At 45.3% G+C, this 27,355-nt stretch overlaps 2 long non-coding RNA genes across 5 annotated transcripts in view; one reads left to right on the top strand and one right to left on the bottom strand.

The window, feature by feature from the left end:
- Positions 1 to 10,168, top strand: part of LOC102400086 — a 39,006-nt gene extending 28,838 nt beyond the window's left edge. The window contains exons 5-6 of one of the 4 annotated variants that reach the window (XR_006548055.2): positions 8,442 to 8,825; positions 10,099 to 10,157. This is a non-coding gene — a long non-coding RNA (uncharacterized LOC102400086). Of the gene's footprint in view, positions 1 to 8,441 lie in introns of all 4 variants that reach the window. The other 3 variants (XR_003106164.3, XR_006548054.2, XR_327086.4) reach the window with 3 other exon arrangements.
- LOC123331421 overlaps positions 1 to 25,625 on the bottom strand; it is a 39,311-nt gene extending 13,686 nt beyond the window's left edge. The window contains exon 1 of the long non-coding RNA XR_006548056.2: positions 24,029 to 25,625. This is a non-coding gene — a long non-coding RNA (uncharacterized LOC123331421). The remainder of the gene's footprint in view (positions 1 to 24,028) is intronic.
- Between the last annotated feature and the right edge of the window lie 1,730 nt (positions 25,626 to 27,355).

Consider the following 27,355-nt stretch of genomic DNA (forward strand, 5'->3'; position numbering starts at 1 on the left):
TTATCCTTTTGTATCTGGTTTATTTCACTTAGCATGTCTTCAGTTTCATGCATCTTGTAGCATATATCAGAGTTTCTTTCCTTTTAAAGGCTGGATGATATTCCACTGTATTTATTTAACCATCATCAAAGGCCTGATGCAATGAGCCGGCTCATTAGAAAAGACCCTGATGCTGGTAAAGATTGAGGGCAGGAGGAGAAGGGAGTGACAGAAGATGAGATGATTGGATGGCATCACCAAGTCAATGGACATGAGTTTGAGCAAACTCCAGGAGATAGTGAAGGACAGGGAAGCTTAGCGTGTTGCAGTCCATGGAGTCACAGAGAGTCAGACATGACTTAGCAAATGAACAAGCATTCACTAAAGGACACAGGTTGATTCCACCTTTTAGCTATTGCAAATAATGCTGCTACAAACATGGGTATATAAATACCTCTTCAGGACCCTATTTTCAATTCTTTTGGGTATATACCCAAAAGTGGAAATGCTGGATCAAATGCTGTCTCTTTTTTAAGGAGCCACCACACTATTTTCCATAGTAGCTGCATCATTTAAAAAAAAATAGTTTTATTGGCTAAACTATTTCAAGTTACAGATATTTTGTATGTGTGTGCCGAGTCTTACTTGTGGCACATAGGACCTTTAGTTGCAGCATACGTGGTATAGTTCCCTGACCAAGGGTCAAACCTGGACCCCCTGCAATAGGAACTCGGAGTTTTAATGACTGGACCACCAGGGAAGTCCCAGGGGCTGTACCATTTTAAATTCTCGCTAACAGTGTACAAGCATTCCAGCTGCTCCACATACACACCAATACTTGTTATTTTCTGGGTTATATCCATCTTAATGGGTTTGAGATAAGATTCCGATCATGGCTTTGATTTGCTTTTCACTAATAACTAGTGATGTTGAATATCTTTCATGTGCCTGCTAGCCATTTGTTTACCTTCTTTAGAGAAAGTTAAACCCTTTTGCCCAGTTTTCAACTGGGTTGTTTGTTTTCCTGTTGTTGACTTGTAGAAGTTATATTTTTTGGATATTAACGCCTTGTCAGATTTATGATATGCAAATATTTACCAATATGTGATTTTTTTTTAAAGGTTAAAAGCTCATACCATGAAACCTACTGCTTAGATTCAAATCCCAGTTGTGCCACTTACAGATCTACGGGTAGAGGGAGGGTGAACAATCAAAAACTCTGGGGTCTGCGAACAAGGAGAAAGGGCAATGACAGTTAAGTAGGCAAACAGCAGAGTCCTTTACACAGAACTAGATATCAAAGGCAGATAGGTATAGATGTGGCTTATGTCATTTTTCAAACTGAGAAGCATAAATGTCAAGCCATAATAGAAGATAATGTTTCACTGAGTCTCACTATGCCAGGTCCTTTATATGCATAATCTCATTTCATTTATTCATTCAACAAGTATTTAATGAAAGCCTAATATGAACCAGTGGCTGATGAGCTAAAAACAAAATAAAGTAAGAAATCAGACATTGTGCCTGCCCTCAATGAGTTTAGACTTTGGTCAAAGAAAAAACTACAACAATTGCTAAGTGTAATAAAGGTTAGCTCCATGGTCCTATGGAAACAGACTTGGTCAAGCAGATCAGAGAAGAAGTAGGCACAATTATTATCCCCCCAGGAATGGAAGCTCTGTGAGTGCAGGGTCCTTGTCTGTCTTATTCACCAATACATCTCTGTTGCCTAGGACAATGCCTGACACAAAATAGCTCTCGATAAACATTTGTTGAGTGAAGGAATGTACCTTCATTTTCCAGATGATGAACTCAAATCTCAGAAAGGGCAAGTAATTTAACCAAGGTCACAGTCCTAGATGATGCCAGGCAGTTAGCGCTGCTGCTTGAGCTTCTAACCTTTTAAAAAGTCACATATTTTTAAAAAGTAGAAAACAAAAACCCTGATTTGAAAATAAATTATTTGAAATAGCAGCATTATTTACATTAGCCAAGACGTGGAAATAACCTAAGTGCCTATCATCAGATAAAGAGAGATGTGATATATATTAAAATGGACTATTACCTGGTAATAAAAATTTTAATTTTGCTGTTTGCAATGATATGGATGGACCTGGAGGGTATTAGGGTATTATGCTTAGTGAAATAAGTTAGACAAATGCTATATGTTATCACTTAAATGTGGACTCTAAAAAATAAGATGAATGAATATAACAAAATAGAAAAAGACTTACAGCTATAGAGATCAAACTAACGTTTACCAGTGGAGTGAGGGAAGTAGGGAAGAACAAGATAGGAGTAGGGGATTAAGAGGTACCAACTACTATGTATAAAATAAATTAGCTACAAGGATATATTGTATGGCACAAGGAATATAGCCAATATTTTATGATAACTTAAAATGGAGTATAATCTACAAAAATACTGAGTCACTATATTGAACACCTGAAACTACAGTAATTTAATATTGTAAATCAACTATACTTCAATTTTTTTTCAAGTAAAAGGATTTCCTTAATTTCATCATCCCAGGCCTATGGAAATGAGTATTCTCTTCTTTGGCCTGCTGAAGCATTTATTTCAACTTTGTACTGTAGCGAATTTCACACATAACTATCCAGGTACCATCTTCCCAGCTCCAAGCCTCCTTCTCCCAGAAAAATAGTAAACTGTGAACTGTTTAAGAAACAATATCTGAACATATTGCACAGTGAGGTGCTCAAGAATGCAGGCTCAGAGCTCAAACAGACCTGATAAGGAAGTCTGGTTCTGCCACTTACTAATTATACGATCTTAGGTTCTTTACTTAACCTTTGTAAGTTTCTGTTTATCTGTACAATGGGGATAATAACACAACGCTCGCCTCACAAAGCTGTTGGAAGGATTGAGACAACTGCTACAAAGTACTTCAGGATAGGAATTGGCACGAAGTAAGAACGCAATAAAAGTTTGCAGATATTCTAAACTGGAAAAATACCAACATCAACACCCATCCCACCCCCAACTGGAATTATCTGGTGTTTTTTCTAGGGCAGGGATGGGCTGGCTTCTGACACTTTAACTTTCCATCATTCAAAATGCCCTACTGGCAGCATTGCCCTGAGTCACAGTCTCTTTTGGAAGGAAAGGATTGACCAGCAAGTGGGTGTTCCGAGAGGGTTCCAGAATCACCAAGTTACTTTTCCCTCCCCAATTCTGAGGGTGGCGCGCTGCTTCTGCTCAGGCCTTGCCAATCCTCCACCTCTTCCTTTCTTTTCTTCCCATCCCTCCCTCCCACTTCAAACCCTGGGGAAGAAGATGAAGAAAAGCACGCCAACCAAGAAGCCTTTTCACTTCATTGTGTTTTCCAGCCAGACCTGAACAGACATCGATCAATTCAGCCTGCTCTCACCCGCCCTCCTCTCTTCTCTCTTGTCCTCTTTGTGTTTTGGGGTTTTTTTCCCCTCTCTCAGACTATGTCTTCAGGCTTAGGAAAGAGCAGTTATCCTCAGTAGCATGAGGATACAAGACGCTTCAGTTGCCAGTAGCAAGCACAACACGATTGCGGCGCTTAAAAGGCCAAGAAGCAATGGAGCCCGTTTGGATCCTCGGAGACACTCCTCAGCTCAACCACTTCTGTCCTGACTCAAGCTCAGCTGCAGTGAGTCACACAGAAACCTCAATCCCCCACTTCCTCTGGCCAAGTACCTTCTGAAGCCCACCTCCATCTCCAGACAAGGGGTTTTCATCCCAAGTTTGAGGAAATCAGGCCAGTTGGACCTGGAATCAATGAAGAAGAAGGAATACGCCTTTTCCATTTCAAAGCAGCCTAGTGGGACTTTTTTTTTTTTCCCCAACAGGGTGACTCCAAACTGGCAGGACTTTCAAAGCTACAAATTTCCATGTTCCCAGCCCTTGCTAAAGGAAAATTTCCTGGTTAACTTGGCATGTGTGGAGGTTTGGGGTGTGCAAGTGAGAAACATTTAACAAATAGTTACCCTGAGCTATGAATCAAGTTAGTCTAAACAGGATTCTCCCCCATCCCCATGCTGTGCTAGTTACCCTCCTTAATTCCTACCCCAGACATATGTTCAAAAATAACTATTTATCAACTACCCAGTAAGTACCAGGAACTGAACTAAGTGTTTTATTTACTTATATTGACTTATTTTATCTTCACAACTATGCAAGATAGGAATTTTATTTATTGTTTCCTCTGTGAAGAACAGTTTAAGTAATTTCCCCAAACTCACTGGAGTTAATACATGGCAGAACTAGAGTTCAAATCTCATCCCCAACACAATACCATGGATAAATCTCAAAATCATCAGTGCAGAGTAAAAGACCCAGGCCAAAAGAAAAGTATTTACTGTGTGATTCCATGCGTATAAAATTATAGAAAATACAAACTAATCTATAGAGTTAGAAAGCACATTAGCAGTTGTCTGGGGATGGGGTGGAGGGAAGGACGAATTACAAAGGGGCATAAACTAACTTTGGGAGTGATGGAAATCTTTGTGATCTTGATTGTGGTGATATTTTCACAGGTGTACACATATATCAAAACTGACCAAACTGTACACTCTAAATATGTGCAGGTTAGTGTACTTCAATGAAATTGAAGAAAAAATATCGCCAAAAATCTCATTTCTTAAGTCATTTCCACAAATGTACTTACTCTTTGATAGAGTTGATATTATAGGGCCTAGGCTGATTCTCTTCATACTGTTCAATGAAAAAGTTGGCTTAAAACTCAACATTCAGAAAACTAAGATGATGGCATCTGGTCCCATCACTTCATGGCAAATAAATGGGGAAACAACGGAGACAGTGACAGACTTTATTTTCTTGGGCTCCAAAATCACTGCAGATGATGACCACAGCCATGAAATTAAAAGATGCTTACTCCTTGGAAGAAAAATTATGACCAGCCTAGACAACATATTAAAAAGCAGAGGCACTACTTTGCCAACAAAGGTCTGTCTAGTCAAAGGTATGGTTTTTCCAGTAGTGATGTATGGATGTGAGAGTTGGACTATAAAGAAAGCTAAGCACCAAAGAATTGATGCTTTTGAACTGTGGTGTTGGAGAAGACTCTTGAGAGTCCTTTGGACTGCAAGGAGATCCAACCAGTCCATCCTAAAGGAGATCAGTGCTGGGTGTTCATTGGAAGGACTGATGCTGAAGCTGAAGCTCCAATGCTTTGGCCACATGATGCAAAGAACTGACTCATTTGAAAAGACCCTGATGCTGGGGAAGATTGAAGGTGGGAGGAAAAGGGGACGACAGAGGATGAGATGTTGTATGGCATCACCTACTCGATGGACATGAGTTTGAGTAAGCTCCGGGAGATGGTGATGGACGGGAGGCCTGGTATGCTGCAGTCCGTGTAAAGAGTCGGACATGACTGAGTGACTGGACTGAACTGAGCCTGACTCTGGTTCAGATTTTTATGCTGTCATCTCTGGGTCCTGTTGGGGTAAGAGGACCTAGCTATTACTGGCTCTTCTCACAAGAAATGCCAGTTGTCAGGATTGTGATTCTAGAAACCTTTTGCTCCACTCACAATTAGACCTAAGATAATGTCAGTGTGATGCTAGTGATGGTCTAAAGCTCAGTTCTCAAGCTTTTTGATCTCAGGACCCTTTTCATTCTTGAGAAGTATTGAGGACCCCAAAGAGTTTTTGTTTATGTGGGTTATAGCTATCAATATTTACCATATTAGAAATTGAAACTGAGAGGTTCTATAGATAGTTAACTCATGTTTTAAATAAATAAACTCATTGCTGCTGCTGCTGCTGCTGCTAAGTCACTTCAGTCGTGTCTGACTCTGTGCGACCCCATAGACGGCAGCCCACCAGGCTCCCCGTCCCTGGGATTCTCCAGGCAAGAACACTGGAGTGGGTTGCCATTTCCTTCTCCAATGCGTGAAAGTGAAAAGTGAAAAGTGAAAGTGAAGTCGCTCAGTCGTATCCAACTCTTAGTGACCCCATGGACTGCAGCCTACCAGGCTCCCCCATCCATGGGATTTTCCAGGCAAGAGTACTGGAGTGGGGTGCCATCGCCTTCTCCGAAATAAACTCATTACATATAAATATTTTCCAAAAAATCAGTGAAAGGAGTAGAATTGCTTTGCATTTTTGTAAATCTAATTTCTGGTTTCATAGAAGATATAATTCTCATATTTGCTTTTATATTTCATCTGTTGCAATATCACATAATTCTGGAAAATTCCACCATATATTGGTGAGAGAATAAGAGTGAAAAAAGCAAATAACAGTATTATTATGAAAATAATTTTGACCTTGCAGACCCCTGAAAGGATCTGGAGGACCCACGGGGTCCCAGAGCATACTTTGAGAACTGCTGCTCTACAATGTTCAGAACCATGAAGTATTTATTCCAGTTCTTATGCTTCCACCTTCATTATTTTCCCTCTCCTATCCAAGACCATGTGAAATCCTGAGAGAGGAAGAATCTGGGGTGCGGAGAGGCATCAAACGGAAGGTTGCATGAGTAGATCTCCTTCAAAGTTCTTTCCAGTCTGTGAGTCTGAGGCATGGGCTGTTTTACTTTTAAACAAAATCAAGAAAGCCAAAAGCTCAGCAGGGACTAGATGCACAGGATGCGGGGACTAAAGCACAACCATGAAAACATCACAGAGATTCCTTATGACCCCCTCGCAGAAAGAGAAACAGCAGCCAGCCTTCTCTCTGATTTACCCCATAGAAGGTGTCAGAGGAAGAACCTGGGGTCCTGAAGAAATTTCAGGCAGATCTCAGCCCTTACCTGTTCCCTAAACAAGGGCCCGCTTGGGCTGAACCAGCTTTAGTTCAAACCCTCAATCCAGATAAAAACTCTGCCCTCTAATCCCGGGTCGCAAACAGGCCACAAGCTCAGGAGTCAAGCAACGGGAGGGTGAATATTATTTCTCCTCCTTACTGGCCATGGAATCTTGAGTACAACTTTGAGCTTGGGTTCAACTTTTCTGAACCTCAGCTTCTTCATCTGTAAAACTGGAATATTTATCATCTCTCTCTGAAGGTATTACTGTGTAGATTCAAGGAGATAATAATATATGGAAGAATGCCAGCAGAGTGCCCGGCACAGGACACAGGCTCACTCTTAGTGAATGTTTACCCTTTTTACAGAAAAGACAAGGGAAAGATGGAAATAGTCCAGCCCCAGATAAGCCTAGGTTTGAACCCTAACACTTACTTTGGGCAAATCATTTCACCCACCTTGTAGAGTTATTGTGGGGGCTCACTGAAAGTCTCTATAGGGGCTTCCCAGGTGGCCCAGTGGTTAACAATCCACCTGCCAATGCGGGGGAGGTGGGTTCCATCTCTGGTCGGGGATCTAAGATCCCACTTGCTGTGGGGCCACTAAGCCCACATCTAGAAAGCCCACACCCTCGGGAACCTGCACCCTCGACCACACTGCAACAAGAGAGAAGACTGCACCACAACAAAGAGTCCCTCACACCGCAACGAAGACCGAGAGCAGCCAAAATAAAATGGCGTTACAAAATAGTGTCTAAAGAAGGCCTGACTTCTAGCCCAAGCCCTACAGATAGTTGTGGTTATTATTGAATACTTGCAGCTGTGGCTGCAGAATTATTAATTTCCAGAAGGAACACTGCATCCTCAGGGTCAGCCCCTTTGTGGTCCAGCCCTTAGTATCCCTAAAAAAAGGGGGGGGGATGACTGGCTCTCAGGCCTGATAGGACTTTTCCCAAAGAGTTAACCCAGGCTTCACTGGTTTCCTGTCTCCTAAAGGTCCACCAAGGCTTCCCAGGTGATGCTAGCAGTAAAGACCCCCCTGCCAATGCAGGAGACGTAAGAGACACGAGTTTGATCCCTAGGTCAGGAAGATCCCTGGAGGAGGCCATGGCAACCCACTCCAGTATCCTTGCTGGGAGAATCCCATGGACAGAGGAGTCTGCTTGGCTAGAGTCCATAGGGTTGCAAAGAGTTGAGCACAACTGAGTGACTTAGCACACACGCAAAGATCCACCAATGGAGAATGCTGTATAGAGGCCATGAAATGACAGGAGAGCTAGTCTCCCAAGTCAGAGGGAACACAGACCTTGCATGTAAAGAACACCCAGTAGAGAGGAGAGGCTGTACAGGAGCTCTGGAGTCAAACTCAGATTCAAGTCCTGGCTCTACCACGTATTTACCAACAGCATGGTTTAGGGCAGATGACTCAACCTTTGTAAGGCCAGTGTCTCTCAGTTGTTACTGGAAATAATGATAATACCAGAGCTAAACATAAAGAGCATTTAGAATAGTGCACATAGAAAACATTGATTCACCTGTTATCACTACTTCTATTGTCATTAGAGCAGCATTCCAGTATTTTATAAACAACACAATGTGCAGCTCACATTCTCACCTAGACCATATGGTCAGAGAGGGGCAACACAATTTTGGAAGAAATTGCCTGTTTTCACTTTTATGTACTTTCAAAACTTTCTTTAGTAGGTACTCACAACTAGGATAACATGGAGAACTTAACAAAGAGGAGGAGGAAGAAGAGAAATTTTAAAACTCAAGCTGAGCCCAGCCCCATCAGAAAGAACTAGTCCTGAGGCTGCAAGGACTAGACGCGACTGTGACATTTGCCCACTAGGCATAGTATGTATGTTCGTGCTAAGCTGCTTCAGTCGTGTCTGACTCTTTTCGACCCTATGCCCCAGGCTCCTCTGCCCTATTCCCGACCCAGAGGTCAAACCCATGTCTCTTTACATCTCCAGCATTGGCAGGCGGGTTCCTTACCACTAGCGCCACCTGGGAAGCTCCACTAGGCTCAGTGGAACCACGGAAGCCCCATCTGAAAGAATCAGCCCATCAGAAGGCACTCAGGTGAGCTGGGTCTTTCTGCCACTGAGACCACCCCAGGCCCTGAGGATTTGCATGACTTAAAGTCACACAGAAGCCCCAGTACCTGCACAGTAAGGCTCTTCCCTGAGGAGAAGCCTGGAAAAGATTTGGAAAGGCGGGGGGGGCAGGTGGGGAGAGTAGCAGCAGAGCTGTAGAAAGGATGGAGGGACAGCAAAGGTGGGGAGACAGCGTCAGGTGGCCTCCGGAATGAGAGCGATGGCCTGTGAGGTGTGGGTGGGGCAAGATGAGAAGGTATGAAGGAAAGATTACAGAGGGGATTGGCGGTTCTGTGGAACCTGTGGGGAAGGGGCTCCTCCTCTCTTCTCCAGGGTGGGCTTGAAAAGGATAAGGAATGGTGACTGAGAGCTCACTCGGTGCTACTTTACATACCTTTAATCCTAAGAGGGAGGTTGAGTAATTTGCTCAAAATTCCACAGTTATTAATTGATACAGCCAACTTTCAACCTCAGATCTGACTCCTAGATGCCTGGCTGTCTTCCGAGCCTAAGGGCCTTCCCAGCTCCACACCTGTACAAGGGGTGCACTGAGAGAGGAGAGAAGGGGAGAAAGACGGCAGTGCGAGGAGATGAGGGAAGAAGGGAGCAACCAAGATACGGAAAAAGAAGAGAACAGGAAGGGGATAGGAAAGAGAAGAGACTAAAAAAGGATGGGGAGTGAGGAGGAAAGGGGCAAGGTAAGGGGGAATGATAGGAAAGGAAGAACCAGGAGAGGAAAAAAGATGGAGCCATAGTGGAACAGAAGGTTGAGCCAGAGGAAGGGGGAGAGGGATTGGGGCAGGGTCTTAGAGGAGTCAGAATCACCTGGAGTATAAGCCTAGGAGCTGAAGGAAAAGGGCTGGAGTTTAGTAGGTGTTTGTGGTTTTTTTCTTTTTTTTTTCCTTGCTGTGAAAGTATGGAGTGTGGGGATCATTGCCTATGGAGCTGTCAACAGACTAGTCAGCTCAGCCAAGTGTCTGTTGGAGGGAAACTGGAACTGAGGTCAGACTCCTCATGGCCTCTATTGTGGGTGTCTCAGATCCTACATTTGATCTTAAAATTGTAAACTCGGAAAAGCAGATTTTTCTTTTTCTTTTTGGTTTTTGCTGGGGCCCTGGGCTTCAGTCTCTAAAGGGAAAGTTATTGGAGGAGGAAGGCATTCCAGAAAGGAAAGAGCAATAGAATATAAGTAACAAAAGGGAATGAAAGAGGGCTTCCCTGGTGGTCCAGTGGTTAAGCATCTGCCTGCCAATGCACAGGGCACAGGTTCGATCCCTGATCCAGGAAGATCCCACATGCCTTGGAGCAACTAAGCCATGAGCCACAGCTACTGAAGCCCAACAGCCTAGAGCTTGTGCTCCACAGCAAGAGAAACCACCGTGATGAGAAGCCTGCCCACCACAATGAAGAGCAGCCCCAACTCATTGCAACTAGAGAAAGCCTGGGCGCAGCAACGAAGACCCAGCACAGCCAAAAAATAAATTTAAAAAAGGAATGAAAGAACTGTTGCATGCTACAACATGGATGAATCTTGCAAAATTATGCAAAGTGAAAGAAGCTAGGGACAAAAGACCATACACTGTATGATTCCATGTCTATGAAATGTCAAGCATAGGCAAATTCCTAGAGACAAAAAATATATTGGTGGTTGCCTCCAGCTGGGGGAGGCTGGGAGGAATGAAGGTGATTGTTAAAGGGTATGGAATTTCTTTTTGGGGTGATGAAAATGTTCTATAATTGATTGTGGTGATGGTGCACGACTCCATTTAATTTTAACATATTAAAAACCATTGAATTGTACACTTTCAATGGATGGATTGTATGGAATGTGAATTATATCGGAATAAAGCTGTTCCCATAAAGAAAAAGAAAGGAAAGAAGAAAAAGGAGAGAGCAAGGAAGTAGAGGTGGAAGTATTTTGTATCTGATGTAGGGGGCATAGTATGGGTCAGTCTGGCTGGCATTTAAGGAAGCAGTTAGGAATAAAGCTGAGGCCCAATAACAAAGGACGTAGAACTTCATGTCAAAGAGTTTACACTTGGTCTTAGAGCCCTGAGCTGTCCACTAGAGTTGCCACTAGCCATATGAGGCTTAAAATGTGGCTGCTGCAAACTGAGATATGCTGTAGTATAAAATGCACACCAGATTTTGAAGACTTAGTATGAACAAAAGAATGTAAAACTGCTTTAATAATTGTAAATTGATTACACATTGAAATAATATTTTTGATGTATTGGGTTAAATAAAATACATTATTAACCTTATTTTACTTTTTAACATGGCTACTAGAAAATTTCAAATTACATATGTGGCTCACATTACAACAGAGAGCACTGTTACAAGTAGTGGGAAGCCATTGAGGGTTTGAGTCAGAACAAGGGTTGGCAAATGTTTTCTGTAAGAGGCCAGATGGTAAGTATTTTAGTTCTTGAGGGCCATACAGTCTCTGTCACAACTACTCAATGCTACCATTGAAGTGTAAAAGCAGATATAGACAATGTGTAAACAAATAAGCCTGATTGGATCCCAACATAACTTATGGATGCTCAAATTTATATTTCATGTAACTTTCATATGTCATGAAATATTATTCTTTTGATTTTTTTTTCATTTAAAAATGAAAAAGCCATTCTTAGCTTGTGGGCCATACAGAAACAGGCAGTGAGAGGCATGTGGCCCATAAGCCATCGTTTACCCACTTCTGAGTTAGAGAGTTAAGCTGAAGTCTCTGAAAATCTCTTGCAAGCACCATCACCATCGGTGCTCTCCCCACATACGAGCGCACGGTGCCTGGAAAATTCCTTCTCCTTTGCAAGCAGCATGGATTCACATAACATTTGATCTGGAAGGGACAGCAGGGATCATGTACTCCTACTTTCTCATATTACTTTTGAGGAAACTGAGTCTCTAAGAGGTAAACTCATGTAAATAAGGTCACACTGCAGTGAAGAGGTTCCGAATAATGGGAGCCACTACAAGACTCTTAGGCCACAGCTGGCAAAAAAGGACGGGTCTAAGGCCAGCCTGAGTACCAAAACCCTGTTCAAGGACTCTGCATTCTAGTTCATCCATCTACACATGCATCAGCTCCTTCACTCATCACTCATTTCTTAAGATAGTCTGGGCATCAGGACTTATGTGAGGCTCTGGGCAACCAGGCCCAAATTAATTTGGTCTTTGACCTTGAGGAACTCATAGCATGAAAAAAAAAATATATATATATATACACACACACACATTATATATGTATATGTGTGTGTATATATATATATATATATATATATAAAGATACCCTGAAAGGGAAAGGGTCACACCTTCTGAGGAGATGTGACCCAATCAATGATCCAAAGACCACACAAGACTAAGGAGAAGGTAGGAAAACTGTTCCAAGAAAAAGGAACAGCATGTGCAAAGGCCTGGAGCCAACCTTGTGCAAAATACTTAGGGAACTGTAAGTAGATCACGGGTATGAAGCATTAAATAGGCGATGAAAGTGGGAGAGGTGAGCCCAGAGGTCAGTAGGACCCAGAACATGCAGATCCTTTGTTTGAAGTTGAGAAACTTGGTCTTGATCACATTAGGTGGTGAGGAAACACAGAGAGGTTTTACACAATGAAGTAACAGTCAGACTGAGGTTTAGAAAAATCACACTGGCCGTTTGCCAGGCAGAGAGGAGAGAAAAAGATTCCATGTGGAGGGAACAGCCTGTGCAGGGCCTGGAAGAATGCAAGGACCAGTAACACGAGGGATCTGGTATGACTCAAACATGTAGTGCACGACAAGGAGTGAGAAAAGATAAGCCTATGAAAGAAATTGTACAGATGCTGGAAGAGATCAGATTCAGGCTGGGGAGCTTGGATCTGACTCTTCAGGTACCAGACAGAGGTAAGTCTATCAGGGGAATAAGTGGGAAGGTAGATAGTATGGACTTAAGGTCAAGTCTTCCTAGCTCTGCCATTTATTAGTTAAGCCTCAGAGGTACAGCAGAGTTAATAAAGTGATGAGGATTAAACAGAACAATGTATTAAAAGTACGTATCACTTTTTAGGAGCCTAACACAAAATAAGCACCCAGAATATTAATTCTAACACCTGTATATGACAGGTCACATCAAAGGGCTCTCAGTGCCATGTGAAGGAGGAACCTCTGGAGTGGGATATGCCGGAGCTCCTATTTTTTAACTCTAAATTTCCATTTTTTTAAATGTGAAAAAATCACTGTGGGACCACAGCTAGCCACATTTTAGTGGAGTTCTCTTTAAGAAGCGCAGAGGAACTCATACACCTGCCTCTGGCACTATGTACAGATTTCTCTGAGCACAGAAAACCAGCAGCTCACTTTGAGACTGCTGGGAAGTTTCTCCAGGACCTGGTGACAAACTGTGAGTTTATACAGTCCTTCCAACCCCAAGTTTCTGTGAATTTCACATTCATTTTAATATGCCTGGGTGTACAGAATAGTTTACATATCAAACATAAGAAAGGGAAAAATATTTTACATATATATTTATGTGCTGTGCTAAATCGCTTCAGTTGTGTCCGACTCTTTGCGACACTATGGAGTATAGCCTGCCAGGCTCCTGTGTCTGTGGGATTCTCCAGGCAAGAGTACTGAAGGGGTTAGCATGCCCTCTTCCAGGGAATCTTCCTAACGCTGGGACTGAACCCCATGTCTCTTACATCTAACCTGCATTGGCAGGTCAGTTCCACTATATTTATAAATGCATAGAAAAACTCTTCAGAGCCCAGTAACTGCTCTTCTCCAGGACAGGTGATGGTGTGAGTAGAGACAGAGGTTGGGGGGAGACTTACTTCCTACTCTTTTGTACCTTTTGAAGAACCATAGATATGTATTAGCTACTTAAACAAATGAACTAAATTTTTAAAATATAAAAGCATTCCTGCTTTTCTATAAAGAGAGGTATACCAGGGGCACTGCTGGTTTAACCTCCAGTTTTACTTTCCAGCGTCTTGTTTAGTCCAAAGAGAGCAGTGAATCAGAAGGTGGCAGCCTTGGTTTCTATCCCCCACTGCAGGGCTTTGAACCTTTCTGTGACCCAAGCCTCCCAGCTGGGGAACAGGGAGAGTGGCACCCGCCACATTCCCCACAGGGCAAGCATTGAGAGCTGGCTATCTACTGGTAAAGGATTTCAGGATCTGGGAATGAAAGAGAATAGATTAACACAAAATGGTCTTTGCTTTTTAACCCCACAAAGTTCTAAGGAAATCTAATATAAAGGCTTCAGATCCATTTACAGTTGCTGCACTAAAGATGAATGTTAATTAGTGACACTGACAATTGTCATTTTCTTTGTAAACCCACTTGATGACTGGGAGTTGCAGGAATCGTGCTATATGAGCCTTCTCGATTTGAACAACAAAGTCTCAATGTGACCTACCTGAAACAGACAGGAAACCTGCCCACCTCAATTACAGGTCTCAGCTGAGAAGCAGGGTTTGGTGTCCACACAGTCTACCTGGATAGAGTTTGCCTAACTAGGTCGGGTGACTGTGGCTTATCTTTCGTTGAGGTTCTCCCTTCCTCCCCTCTCTAGTGCCCTCATCCAGGGTGGGATGCACAGAAGGTGTTTAACAAAGAATGGCTGAACTAAGGGCTGGCTGGCTGGCTGGCTGACTTGAGAGTACCTTCTCTTTATAGACAGGGAAACGGAGGCACACAGAAACTCACTGCCTTGCATGAGTTCCATTATATAATGAATCACTGGTTAAGGCAAGAGTCCCGGTTCATCTCTTCTACTCTCTAAACAGAGAATGCTTGAGAAATTCCTGTATTTCCATCTTCAAAGTCAAGAAAATAAGAAAACCAGCTGTAAAACAAGACCCGAATCTAGACAATCTGAGTAAATGACTAAGCCCCCATACTTCCCCAGATCTCAGTTTCCCCATCTATAAAATAAAATAACAGTATGAGTAGGTTGATCGCTCAGGTGTTCCCTCCATTCTGTATACACAGCCCTGTGTACACCAAGCACCCTGGACCATCTCTTCCTCTGAACATTTCTTTAATTCCTTGAGTCTCTCAAGAGTTTCAAGGGGGCGCTGTGAATCTGGTTACCAGGCAGCCAGCAAGCTCTCCCTTCCTTGGAGCTGCCCAGCTGCCCCGTCTCCCTGCTGGTAACCAAGCCCTTGTCTGCCTTTCGAGCCACCCAGCCCTTTCTTATTGTTGCTGTCTGTTTCCATTGGCTCCTTTTATTCTCCAGGTTTTCCTTGACTCTGATGTTTTTTCCCCCTGCTGCACAACAAGCCCTTCTGATCTCTGTGAAAGGCAAACCCGTGTCATTCTTCCAAATCATCATTGTATGACATGTTTTTATATCAGGCGGACAAAGGAGCTATTTGATCAGGGGGTATGGTGTGTGATTGTAAGAAATTCAGCTAGTCGGTGGCAACCATTGTTCCCCAAGCGGCTCCCTGACCCCATTCTGTTCCAGGAAAAACTCCCTGAGAGTGGCCTCTATTCATGGAGTCACACCAGTCCCCAGCCGCGCTCCAGGAGCGCGCTCAATTCCTAGCGCTGTCACCGATAGCTGCCCGGGCCACCCTTTAACTCTTTCATCAGCATTAGGTTTCCAACCCCACAGCTGTTATCACGGCCGTGAGCTCAGGGGGTTAGAGATACAGGCATGCTCTCTGCTCTCCCTCTTATCTGGGAGAAATTCAACCTTCCTTTGAAATGGTCATTTGGAAATTACCCGTCTGCTGCTTTCAGCGCAGCAGGCCTGGTTCGCATGCCCTGCCCTCCTCAGTTTTCCCCTGAGGACGGCCTCCCCAGGTCTGCCAACTCACAGGCCCAGCTGCTTTGCGCTGGGCCTCCTGGTATAGAGTCTGGTGGCACCCCAGGACTGCTTTTGATTGCCTGTGGTGGGGCCCCCAAGTCTTCGGCAGATTGTTAATTAGTCCCCTGAAGCTGAGGAAATACTTCCACACACCAGCAAGCAGTACTTGCTTGGTCTTCCCTTTCCTTCCCTCCAGTACACACGGGGCCCCTGTATGTGTAAGGCCTTGGGTTGGGTATTGTACAAGAGATGGAACTATATAAAAACTGGCCCTGAGGACTCAACACCTCAGAGAAAATGAGACAAGTAGACATGTATCTGCAGAAACAACCATCACATTTTCTCATTATTAACGCCATGCCATTAACACAGTGTGAGGTATACCCAGACTGGCTTCCCTTGTGGCTCAGTTGGTAAAGAATCCGCCTGCAATGCAGGAGACCTGGGTTCAATCCCTGGGTTGGGAAGATCCCCCGGAGAAGGGAAAGGCTACCCACTTCAGTACTCTAGCCTGGAGAATTCCATGGACTGTATAGTCCATGGGGTTGCAAAGAGTCAGACACGACTGAGTGACTTTCACTTTCATACCCAGACTATCCTGGCCGAACTGCTTAGCACACAAACTACCCAACTGGTAATGTTCAAAACTACATAATTGTAAACTATGAATCTTTCAAAAGATCCAGGCTGCCCTAGTGTGTGGATCTTAGCCTTACACATCTGCAGAACAGCTCAGAAAACACTGGAAGATTCTGTGAAACATCTTAAAACCTAATCGCTTTGGGATTTTCCTTATTATCACTGTGTACATTGTACAGAGATGAGACACAGAGGGACTCAAGCAAAGCCAGTGGCTGAGGAAATACTCAAACCTACAGCCTGCGGTTAATTTTTTAATTCAGTCAGTTCAGTTCAGTCGCTCAGTTGTGTCCGACTAGTTCTGCTTTTCTCCAAGAAGCTGGTAATAGATGAGATTGTCACCAGTTCTTTCTAACTACTATCAGGGAGTCAAGGAGCCCAAAACCAATAAAAATGCCAGCTCAAGAATCTAGAATCCTAAATGAGGCTCCTTCTTGGCTTTATCCCCCATCAGTGTTTCTGTGCCTGGAGCCCACAGAATGGCCTTTCCAGTAAGAAAATCTGAGTCTGGTTCCTCCATCTCAATTCCTCTTTGGCTCCAGGGCAATACCCACAATGCAATAGCTACAGTATTAACATCTATGAGTGCAGTGACCAAATAATTTGTTTTCCAAAGTACTAATTCTTGTCCCAACATAGATGAACCTTGAAAACATTATGCTAAGTAAAAGAAGGCTGACACAAAAGGCCACATATTGCATGAGTCCAGATATATGAAATGTCAAGAATAGGTAAACCTCTAGGAACAGAAAGTAAGTTAGCACTTTCCAGGTGTTGAGAGGAGGAAGTGAATGAACAGCTGATGGGTATGAGATTCTTCCTAGAGTGATGAAAATGCTCTGGAATTAGATAGTAGTAATAATTGCACAACTTTGTCAATATACTAAAAACCATGGAAAAAGATAGTGATTATAAATGCACAGCTTTGTCAATAATATAAAAAAAAAAAACCCACTGAATTGTATGCTTTAAAGGGATAGATTTTGTGGTATATGAATTATATCTCAACTAAAGAGAAAAGATGGGGGAAGGGAAGATAAATTATAGCTCCACATAAAAAAGAGAGTTTGTCATCCAAACCACTGTCAAGACATTGCAAGGTATTAATAACTACTCTAGGATATATTGCATGAGCCAGGATATATTATCAGTCCATCTAGAGATAATCAACCTGATCCCTGGGTGCCACTTGCCTTTATGTCTTCCCCGAGGGGTTTAAGAGTGGCCTAGAGTCTACCCAGACCAGGATTCTCTGGCCACCATGCACGCACGGACCATGTGAATTGGTGTTTTCATTCTCAGCTTTTCTGCTCCTAAATTCCCCAGGCCATCTGAGATTCTGTTTCTTCTTGAATGCCCCTCCTCATTCGTAATAAGCTTTAAAGGTTTTCTCTACTGTGATATCTCACCCAAGATTTATCCTCTCATCCATTCATTCATCAGACAGTTAGACGGTACCTCCTGAGTCAGGCAGTCAGTAAAGCGACCCAGGAACAGAGATGAAAAATTCAAGTTTCCCTGCTTCCAAGAATTCAGTTTCTACTGAGAAGGTTGACATTAAAGTGAAAGGAAGTAGAACCACTCATGAGATAGAAGAATGTATTGGGTACAAGGAGGCCCAAAGAAGGGGACAGTTAACTCTTCCTGAAGCGGGGCGTGTCTAGATGCCTCTAGACTCCCCAGAGGCACTGGGGTTGGGCCTGCATGTGGCACCCCATGAGGAAAGCAGCCTTTTCTGCCTTAGGTTTCCTTTCCCACATCCCCCCCTCTCCTTGGTTCCTGCCCCAGGGTGGGCCTTGGCCCCCAGCAGCACACTGGGTCACTATCATTCACAGCTCTGGGCCTCTTTCCTGGGGTTGACCCAAACTCCAACTCAGACTCCCATTCTTGGGATGTCATCTGGATCTTTCCTTCCTAAGTGCATTGTGTTCTTGCCCACTTTTCTGCCCACTCACAAAGGCTTATAAGGTTAAGCCTCTTGACCAAGGTCACACAGCTGCTTAATAACAAAAGCCAGGCTAGAACCCAGGTTGAGTCCTGAAAGTGAAGTCCTTCTGAGCTTCCAGCAAGGGGTTTTATTTTCCTAACAAATTGCCTTTAACCAGGAGAGGGAAACCCCAGTCAATCCTAAGTCAGTTTTTTGTTTTGTTTTTCTATGTTTTCGCTTTAGCTTTCAACCTAGGCCAATCCAGGGGTGTCAGGGTGGTCCTCAGTAAGTGATTAGCAACCCGCCCACCAGGGTGCATGTCAAGGTCTCAGCACAAACATCAAGCTGGAACTTCTGATCACTCATAGCCTGTATGTGTAACACTAGTCCCTGTGCCACACGGCTCAGAACCCACAAGCCAATGGTGCATCTAACTAGGCAGAAGGAGCAATGGGATTTGTTCCCACCTAACACGGAAGAAAGGTTCACACTCAGAGGAGTTGGAGGCAGAAAACCTGGGAAGTTAAGCACTTGGGTTTTAAAGCCAAACAAGCCTGGGCTTCAAGTGAAGGAAGGCGTTCCTTCCTTTTCTGAACCTCAGTTTCTCCAGTTGGAGAATGGAGGTAACTTATTTAGGGAATAAAATCTTCCTGGGGATAACCCTTACTGCAGAGTAGCGTCGTGAGGATGAAATGAGGTGAGGCATGCGTGCGTGCTCAGTCACTATGTCATGTCTGACTCTTTGTGACTTTAAGGGCTGTAGCACACCAGGCTCCTCTATCCATGGGGTTTTACAGGCAAAAAGACTGGAGTGGGTTGCCATTTCCTACTCCAGGGGGTCTTCCTGTCCCAGGGATTGAACCTGTGTCTCCTGTGTCTCCTCCATTGCAGGTAGATTCTTTACCGCTGAGCCATCAGGGAAGCCCTGAGGTGAGGTATGTAAAGCGCTTAAACAGTCCCTGGTAGATAGTAAGCACTTAGTTATCAATGATAACTTGGTAGTTATCATTACTATTTTCTTTTCTAAAATTACTTCTAACTCTTTAGAGTTCAAAACTCAAGATTGTTGGTCAATTCTCATGTTTATAGACCTATTATTTGACCCATAACGGTAAGGTCAAACACTAAGGCACCCAGGTTGGACTTCATTCATGTATTTACCAAAATTATGAAGCGCCTACTATATTCCAAGACTAATTAAGGAATTATAGTTATCAATAAGTAGTTATAGCTCAGTGTTATCAACAGATAATGTGTGAGTCCACAAATGATTGCCTGGGAGATACGACAGGGAGGAGGCAATTTCAGGCTTTGAAGGGCACAGAGCAGTTCATTAGGTAGAGAAAACAGCATGCAAGAAGACGAATGCATGGCAAAGCATGGAGGACTTGGGAAATGGTCAAAAAATATGTATCACTAGACTCTCCCACAAGAGCAGAAAGAGAGAAGTTTGGAAAGTTGTAGTCAGACTTGAATTTTATTCTGCGGGCAAGTGGAAACAGGAGATTTTTGAGCATGCAGGTGACTTGAGACAATTTATGGCTTTGTTTAGAAATTTTTGTTTAGGCTGCCTTGTAGTAGGAAGATTGCAGAATGAGGGGACAAGGTAGAGGGTTCTGGCCTGCTGCTGCTCTGGCTTCCAAGAGGAGGAGGAGTGGATTTCCTCCCCACTTTTTGCGTATGCTTTTGGTTCATCCAAATATCACACAGGTTCTGACGGACTTTCAAAGACTTCAGAATTTTATCGTTAACAAAATAGGGTTGAGGTGAATGCCTCTCAAAGTTCTTATTGTCAGTAGTATTCAAAACTGGTATTGATCTTAGAATCAAGACTCCTGAGTTTTACCTCAGACTCCTAGTTAATCAGCTGTATGAACTTGGGCAAGTAAGGCTCAATTCTTTAGTGCCTCTTGCCTTCAACCTTCAATTCTTCCACCCCAGAAATTCCCTAGCACCATGTTGGAACCTGTCTTAGGTCACTTTTTCCATTACATTCTGCTCTGCATTGTTAGTCATTGGTGTGCTTTGCAGATTGGAAAGACTAGAGTCAACAGATCTGGCTTCAAATCCTGGGTCAGCCACTGAGCAGCTGTGTGGCTTGGGGACATTATTTAACCTTGCTCAACTCTAATTTCCTTCTCTGTAAATTTGGAATATTGATAGCTAACACAGCGAGTCATTAGAAGGTCAATAGAAAGAATAATTGAAATAAAGTATCTAAACACAGTGCCTGAAACATTAAGCACTCACTAAAACAGAAGCAGAAGATGCTAAGAAGAGGTGGCAAGAATACACAGAAGAACTGTACAAAAAAGAGCTTCATGACCAAGATAATCACGATGGTGTGATCACTGACCTAGAGCCAGACATCCTGGAATGCAAAGTCCAGTGGGCCTTAGAAAGCATCACTACGAACAAAGCTAGTGGAAGTGATGGAATTCCAGTTGAGCTATTTCAAATCCTGAAAGATGATGCTGTCAAAGTGCTGCACTCAATATGCCAGCAAATTTGGAAAACTCAGCAGTGGCCACAGGACTGGAAAAGGTCAGTTTTCATTCCAATCCCAAAGAAAGGCAATGCCAAAGAATGCTCAAACTACCACACGATTGCACTCATCTCACATGCTAGTAAAGTAATGCTCAAAATTCTCCAAGCCAGGCTTCAGCAATTCGTGAACCGTGAACTTCCACATGTTCAAGCTGGTTTTAGAAAAGGCAGAGGAATCAGAGATCAAATTGCCAACATCCGCAGGATCATGGAAAAAGCAAGAGAGTTCCAGAAAAACATCTATTTCTGCTTTATTGACTATGCCAAAGCCTTTGACTGTGTGGATCACAATAAACTGTGGAAAATTCTGAAAGAGATGGGCATACCAGACCACCTGACCTGCTTCTTGAGAAACCTATATGCAGGTCAGGAAGCAACAGTTAGAACTGGACATGGAACAACAGACTGATTCCAAATAGGAAAAGGAGTACGTCAAGGCTGTATATTGTCACCCTGCTTATTTAACTTCTATGCAGAGTACATCATGAGAAACACTGGGCTGGAAGAAGCACAAGCTGGAATCAAGATTGCCAGGAGAAATATCAATAACCTCAGATATGCAGATGACACCACACTTATGGCAGAAAGTGAAGAGGAACTAAAAAGCCTCTTGATGAAAGTGAAAGTGGAGAGTGAAAAAGTTGGCTCAAAGCTCAACATTCAGAAAAGGCTAAGATCATGGCTTCTGGTTCCATCACTTCATGGGAAATAGATGGGGAAACAGTGGAAAAAGTGTCAAACTTTATTTTTGGGGGGCTCCAAAATCACTGCAGATGGTGACTGCAGCCATGAAATTAAAAGATGCTTACTCCTTGGAAGAAAAGTTATGACCAACCCAGATAGCATATTGAAAAGCAGAGACATTACTTTGCCAACAAATGTCCATCTAGTCAAGGCTATGGTTTTTCCAGTGGTCATGTATGGATGTGAAAGTTGGACTGTGAAGAAAGCTGAGTGCCAAAGAATTGATGCTTTTGAACTGTGGTGTTGGAGAAGACTCTTGAGAGTCCCTTGGACTGCAAGGAGATCCAACCAGTCCATCCTAAAGGAGACCAGTCCTGGGTGTTCTTTGGAAGGAATGATGCTGAAGCTGAAACTCCAGTACTTTGGCCACCTCATGCAAAGAGTTGACTCATTGGTAAAGACCCTGATGCTGGGAGGGATTGGGGGCAGGAGGAGAAGGGGACGACAGAGGATGAGATGACTGGATGGCATCACCGACTCGATGGACATGAGTTTGAGTGAACTCCGAGAGTTGGTGATGGACAGGGAGGCCTGGCGTGCTTTGATTCAGGGGGTCGCACAAAGTCGGACATGACTAAGCGACTGAACTGAATTGAAAGAATATTTATGTGAACATACTATGCACACATACATTCACAAGTGTACTGTGGGCTTAAGCATTATGAATATGTTATCTTAAAACATTTATGAATATGGGCTCAGTAACAATATGGATATTATATTTATGCCTTGATTTTCTTCTCTTTAAAAGGTAATGATGCTATCTTGACTCATCTGCACTGAACAGTTGGAATAAAATTGAAAAACGCACCCATTTGTAATTGCCTGTTTGATATCTGACTATTGTCTGTATGCAGTTTCTCCTACCAGACCATGAAGTCCTCAGGAACAGGAACAAAATCATTGCTTTCCCTGTGGATGAGCAGTGGAGTGGAGCCCAGGACTTGGTCCCAGGGAGTGGAAATAATCCTTTCTAAGGCCCACATTCCACATGAAGCCAGTCCCCAGGTTGGGAGATGCCCTCCAGCCCAGTCCACCACCCATTCTCAGTTGCCTCCTTTGCTGACTACACAGGCTCAAACACAGGCATCACAAAAGTTGACTTCAAGTTTGTCCTTGAACACAGTATCTTAGCCCAAGCCCCAGTCACTAATGACAGCCAGAAGTCAGACCTTCAGATGCCCAGATGTTGGGGAAACAAGCAGCCAGAGTTGGATTCGACTGAGCGACTTCACTTTCACTTTTCATTTTCATGCATTGGAGAAGGAAATGGTAACCCACTCCAGTATTCTTGCCTGGAGAATCCCAGGGACGGGGAAGCCTGGTGGGCTGCCGTCCATTGGGTCGCACAGAGTCGGACACGACTGAAGCAACTTAGCAGCAGCAGGGTTCTTGAACTCGAACAAGAGATTTTAAGACTTCAGAACCTGGTATGGCAGAAAGCACTTAAGCACCTCAGAGTCCAAAAGTCCTGGGCAGATCCTAGGTTAACCACTAACTAGCTCTTTCACTTGGGGCCAATTGCTTAATTCGTCTCAGCCTTGGTTTCCCTAATGGTAAAATGGCAATGGTCATACTGATCTTACAGGGCTATCGTGAGGTTGAGAAGTAACACCTGCAGCACCCTGGCACCTGATGGATACTCAGTAAATGGTCACTTTGGTTATTACTCCTCCCTCCCGTCCCTTGGGTTTGCTGGCAAGCCCGCCACTGACCGGCCCAGCGGCCCCCTAGAGTAAGTGGAAGCAGCTGGGAGGGGGGCGGGGAGGTGGGGAGGGGAGGGGGCCGCTTGAGGAACTGCAGGCCAGCCCTGAGGGCCTCACAGGGGATATTGGCCCTGGCCACAGGTGCACCAATTACTCTCCCCTGGAAAGCCTAGGGGTGCCCTTCCCCCTCGTTTTCCCACTCAGCTCCGCTGACCTCTGGTTCTGCAGCCGGTGGTGGCAGCTCCCCAGCACCAGTCTGCTGGCTGGCCGTTCGTCTTCAGGTTTCACGGCCTCCCTGAGGCTCCCCGTGCTTTGCAAGTTTTCCCTCCCTTTCCCCGGCCGCTTCCCGGTTAGCCTGGGAGCCTCTCCGTGGCAGCTCGGGTTTCATTCCTGGGAGCTTTGTTCCAAATGGAAGTTTCTGGTTGGGATAATCCCTGGGTGTGAGTGGTCAGTGCAGGAAGAGACAGGAGCCTCTCTGAGAGGCTGTGGGAACAGGCCCGCTTGTCCAGGTGCTCTGAGAGGGGAGCAGGGCTGAGGGGGTGGCCTGAGCCCACCCAGCCCTTTCTCTTTGGAGGGTCCTTGCCACCATCTTCCCCTGAAGGCCACAGAGGACCCTGCTGGGCTCAGGGCCCCCGTCTCCCTCATCACTTGCCCCAGTGGGAATGTCAGGCATGGAGGGGAATCTGAGGGGGTCCCAGCCCCTGAGCTGACCACAGCAGATATCGTTTACACCCATTTTATGAATATGCCTCTATACAGGTTTTCCTCAGGAAATAAGGTTCTGCCACTAAAGAATTTTTCAAAACAAATAATCTAGGTTAAATCTTTACCTTCTAGATGAAGAAACTAAGGTTCAGGAAAGAGGAGTTTCCCTGAGGATCCCACAGACACTCATTCTCAGCTGCCAGGTTCTCTGTGGGCCTTTTATGACTCAGTGCTGACCCCCTGCAGCCCACGATATGGCAACCCAGGTTTACTTGTCTGTGGACCCCAGCACCCGGGGGCTGCCTGGGTGCCTTGTCCTTCTCTGAGCTCCAGTGACTCAACAGTCGGTCTGCATGGGACAGGGTTGGGGCTGAGAGGAGTCAAGCTGAGCTCCATCAGAATCTTGAGCTAGCATGGCCTCAACCCCGAACCATCAGCCCTCCACCCTGAACCCCTTTTCTCCCCCAACCCCCGCTGTTCTCTATCTCAGCCTTTCCCACACCTCACTGGGGCTGACTGTCCAATAGCAGCTCTCGGGTCTGGAAGGGAAACTTCGGTAGTCAGGGGTCCACCTCACTTACTCACCAGTGCCTCCCAACTCTCGCTTTAACACCTGGCACAGAGGAAGTGCCCAGTGGACTGGCCCTGTATCCATGAGAGGCCCTGGGGAGGGAAAGAGGCCTGAGCCAAGATAAGGAGCCTTGATTGTTGGCGCTTTGGGTTTTCTGTGTGCTCTCTTTGAATTCTTCCTAACTCCAGACAACTCAGATTTGACTCTCTCTCCAGCTTGCTGCCTTGGGGCTTGGGAGAGGGAGGCCAGGTCAGTCAGAGAAGCAGGGCGGAAAGCACACCCCACCCTGCAGGACACCAGCGTCTCTATGCCCTCACTTGTCCCGGGCTTTTGCCTGGCGCACCTGCTGCTGTGAGAGGGAGAGCAAAGCCAGGTGTATGTGCTTGAAGGCCTCACCCTTCATCTCACCCAGCTTCATGGCTACCTTGGGCCCTTGTAGATTCTGCCTCCTCCCCCCAGCTCCTCAGGGTGCTGCTTGGATGACAGCGTGGTGCACATCTGGGCTCCTAGGACCTTAGCCCAATGGGCCGTCCCCCAGAGCCCGTCCCCACAGCCGCCACCATGTATCAGGACACTCTTCAGGACCCCTTACACACTCCAAGTGACAACTCTCGAAGGTGGAGCCTGTTTCCCATTTTGCAAGTGGGGAAACTGAGGCCTAGAGAGGTTCATACAGTCAGGGAGCAGCAAGGCCAGGATTTAACTTCTCTCCATCTGACTCCAAAACCACAGCTGATTTCTGGCTGGTCCCAGTGCCATCTCTGCAAATTCCTTCTCTGACTGTGCTGAGGCTTGTGGGGTGGGGCTGCAGCTGCCTCATTAGTGTTAGTGGTCACTGCAAACTCCAGGGGTGTTGAGGGGAGGAAGAGAAGGCTCCCTTCCCTTTCTCTCTGTTTGCTTTTGATGAAACTGCCCCCACCCGGAGGCCTGCTTCCTGGGCGGGCTCCTGGAAAGGGCCCACCACCACACCAGACCCCTCCACCCTCACACACCTGTGCACACTCCCATCTTACCAGGCTCCCGGGGGGGCAATAATAACCATCCAGACACTGACTGCTAAGGCCCTGACCCTCCTCACTCAGCACAAACCTTTAGCCTTTTGGTCATGGCTCACCTTGTCTTCAGCTTTTATCCAGAGCTCCAGCTACCAGTCATGCCTAGCTCAGGAGTACCCCTAGAAGTTACTCCCTCTTAGGAAACCCCTCTTCTACTCTGCCCAGGACCCCTCACCCCACCAGGGAGGATTGAGCCTGGATTAATGGAAGTGACTGGAACTTGAGCCCAAGGCAGAGAAGTCTGCCCCAACTCTCGGAAGCCTAAGTCCCAGCATCCTACTGACCTGGCTATCCTATCAGAGCTTCGATCAGGCAGATCCTACATGGTGTATTACCCATGGTGAATGTTTTATGAGCTTACTCTTCATTACTGAAGGCTGCAGGAGGCAGGCAGAAGAGGGGAATGGTACAGAAAACCCAGGGAGCGGCTGGGCAGGGAGAGAAGGTGGGAGGTGGTGAAAAGGCCCAGTGAAGGTTATGATGGGATGGGGATTTCTCTGTGAAGAAGGATTTAGCAAAAGTTGGTCATGTTCATGTCTGTCCAATTGAAATGATTAAATGTCGGTGGCTGGAAACAGGGAAGAGTCCAAGAAGGTAGAGTTTTGAACCTGGCTGTTTGGGAGCTGTGTGCCTGCGGGCAGACAGAGGGGCAGCTGGAATTTGGGGTTGGCCCTGGCTACTCCTGCCCTTGAAATTCACTGGCTAGTTCTCCAGGCAGTTGGCTTGTGTCTCAGGGCCCAGTGCCCCGGCTCCTCGAGGGCTCACCGTTCCGCCGCTCCCAGGCTCCAGGCCCAGGTGTTTTCTGGTCCTCTGCACTCAAGGTAGGAGGAGCCTCAAACAGTGCTGAGTTCTGTGCAGGCTTCTTCCAGGCTGACCTCTTGTTTGAGCATCTTCAGCCAGGCCCAAGCTAGAGCCCATCTGGTTCTTCATGATGGGGGGCCTGGCCTTAATCCCCAAGTGCCAAAGCTTGGGACCTCACTTGGCATAGGATCATGCCCTGACTCTCCTCCCCGAACGTCCTCCCCCTAGCATACATAAGGGAGGGGAAAGGAACCCAGATCCAAAAACCCAACAGTGACCCCAACTTGCTTCACTAACATCTGTCATCTGCATGGTTTCCTCTAGCATCTGCCAACCAGAAGAAGAGGGGTATGCATGAGGGTCAGCTCTAGGGCCTTTCCAGATGGACAGTTAGTTCTTGAGGGTCAGCAAGAGATCCAGATGGGGAAGCAGGGCAACCAAAGGGGTCCTATCAGCACAATCTCCCACAGTAACATGGGGCTTGGGGATCCTTTGGAGTTCTTGCCAGCTCCCCATCTGTCTTGCTACCACTTACTCCTCCTCTCCTGCTCTCTCTGGCTTTTAATTCCCCTTCACTCTCTCCTTTTAAATCCTCTGGTTGCTATGGAAACCCAACAGCAGGGAAGGAAGCAGAATCTGGGGAGGTTCTGAGACATCCATCCCAACAGGCCCCCTTAGATGCTCGTTTGTCAGGTTCTGGAGATACTCATCTCAGCTTGAGAAAATGGGGGTGAGCTTGTACTGGAAGCCTTGGACCCTCTTTAGTAAGACTATGATGTCCAGATGGCCTCAGAGGGTCACCCATCCCAGGACCATCCTCAAGTCTCCCTGACCTTCAGGCATTTCCTAAATCCTGACTCAAGTCCCGGATGCAGAGGACCCCCAACCCACCTTCTCCATTCAACAGCCTCCACATCTACTCTTACTTTATTAGTTGATTGCCTCGACCAATGTTAAGTGAACACCTACAGTGGGCCAAGCACTGTTCTAGGCAGTAGATATTCATCATGAACTGAGTCAAAGTC

This window comes from Bubalus bubalis, chromosome 23 (assembly GCF_019923935.1).
Source record: "Bubalus bubalis isolate 160015118507 breed Murrah chromosome 23, NDDB_SH_1, whole genome shotgun sequence".
Lineage (NCBI taxonomy): Eukaryota > Metazoa > Chordata > Mammalia > Artiodactyla > Bovidae > Bubalus > Bubalus bubalis.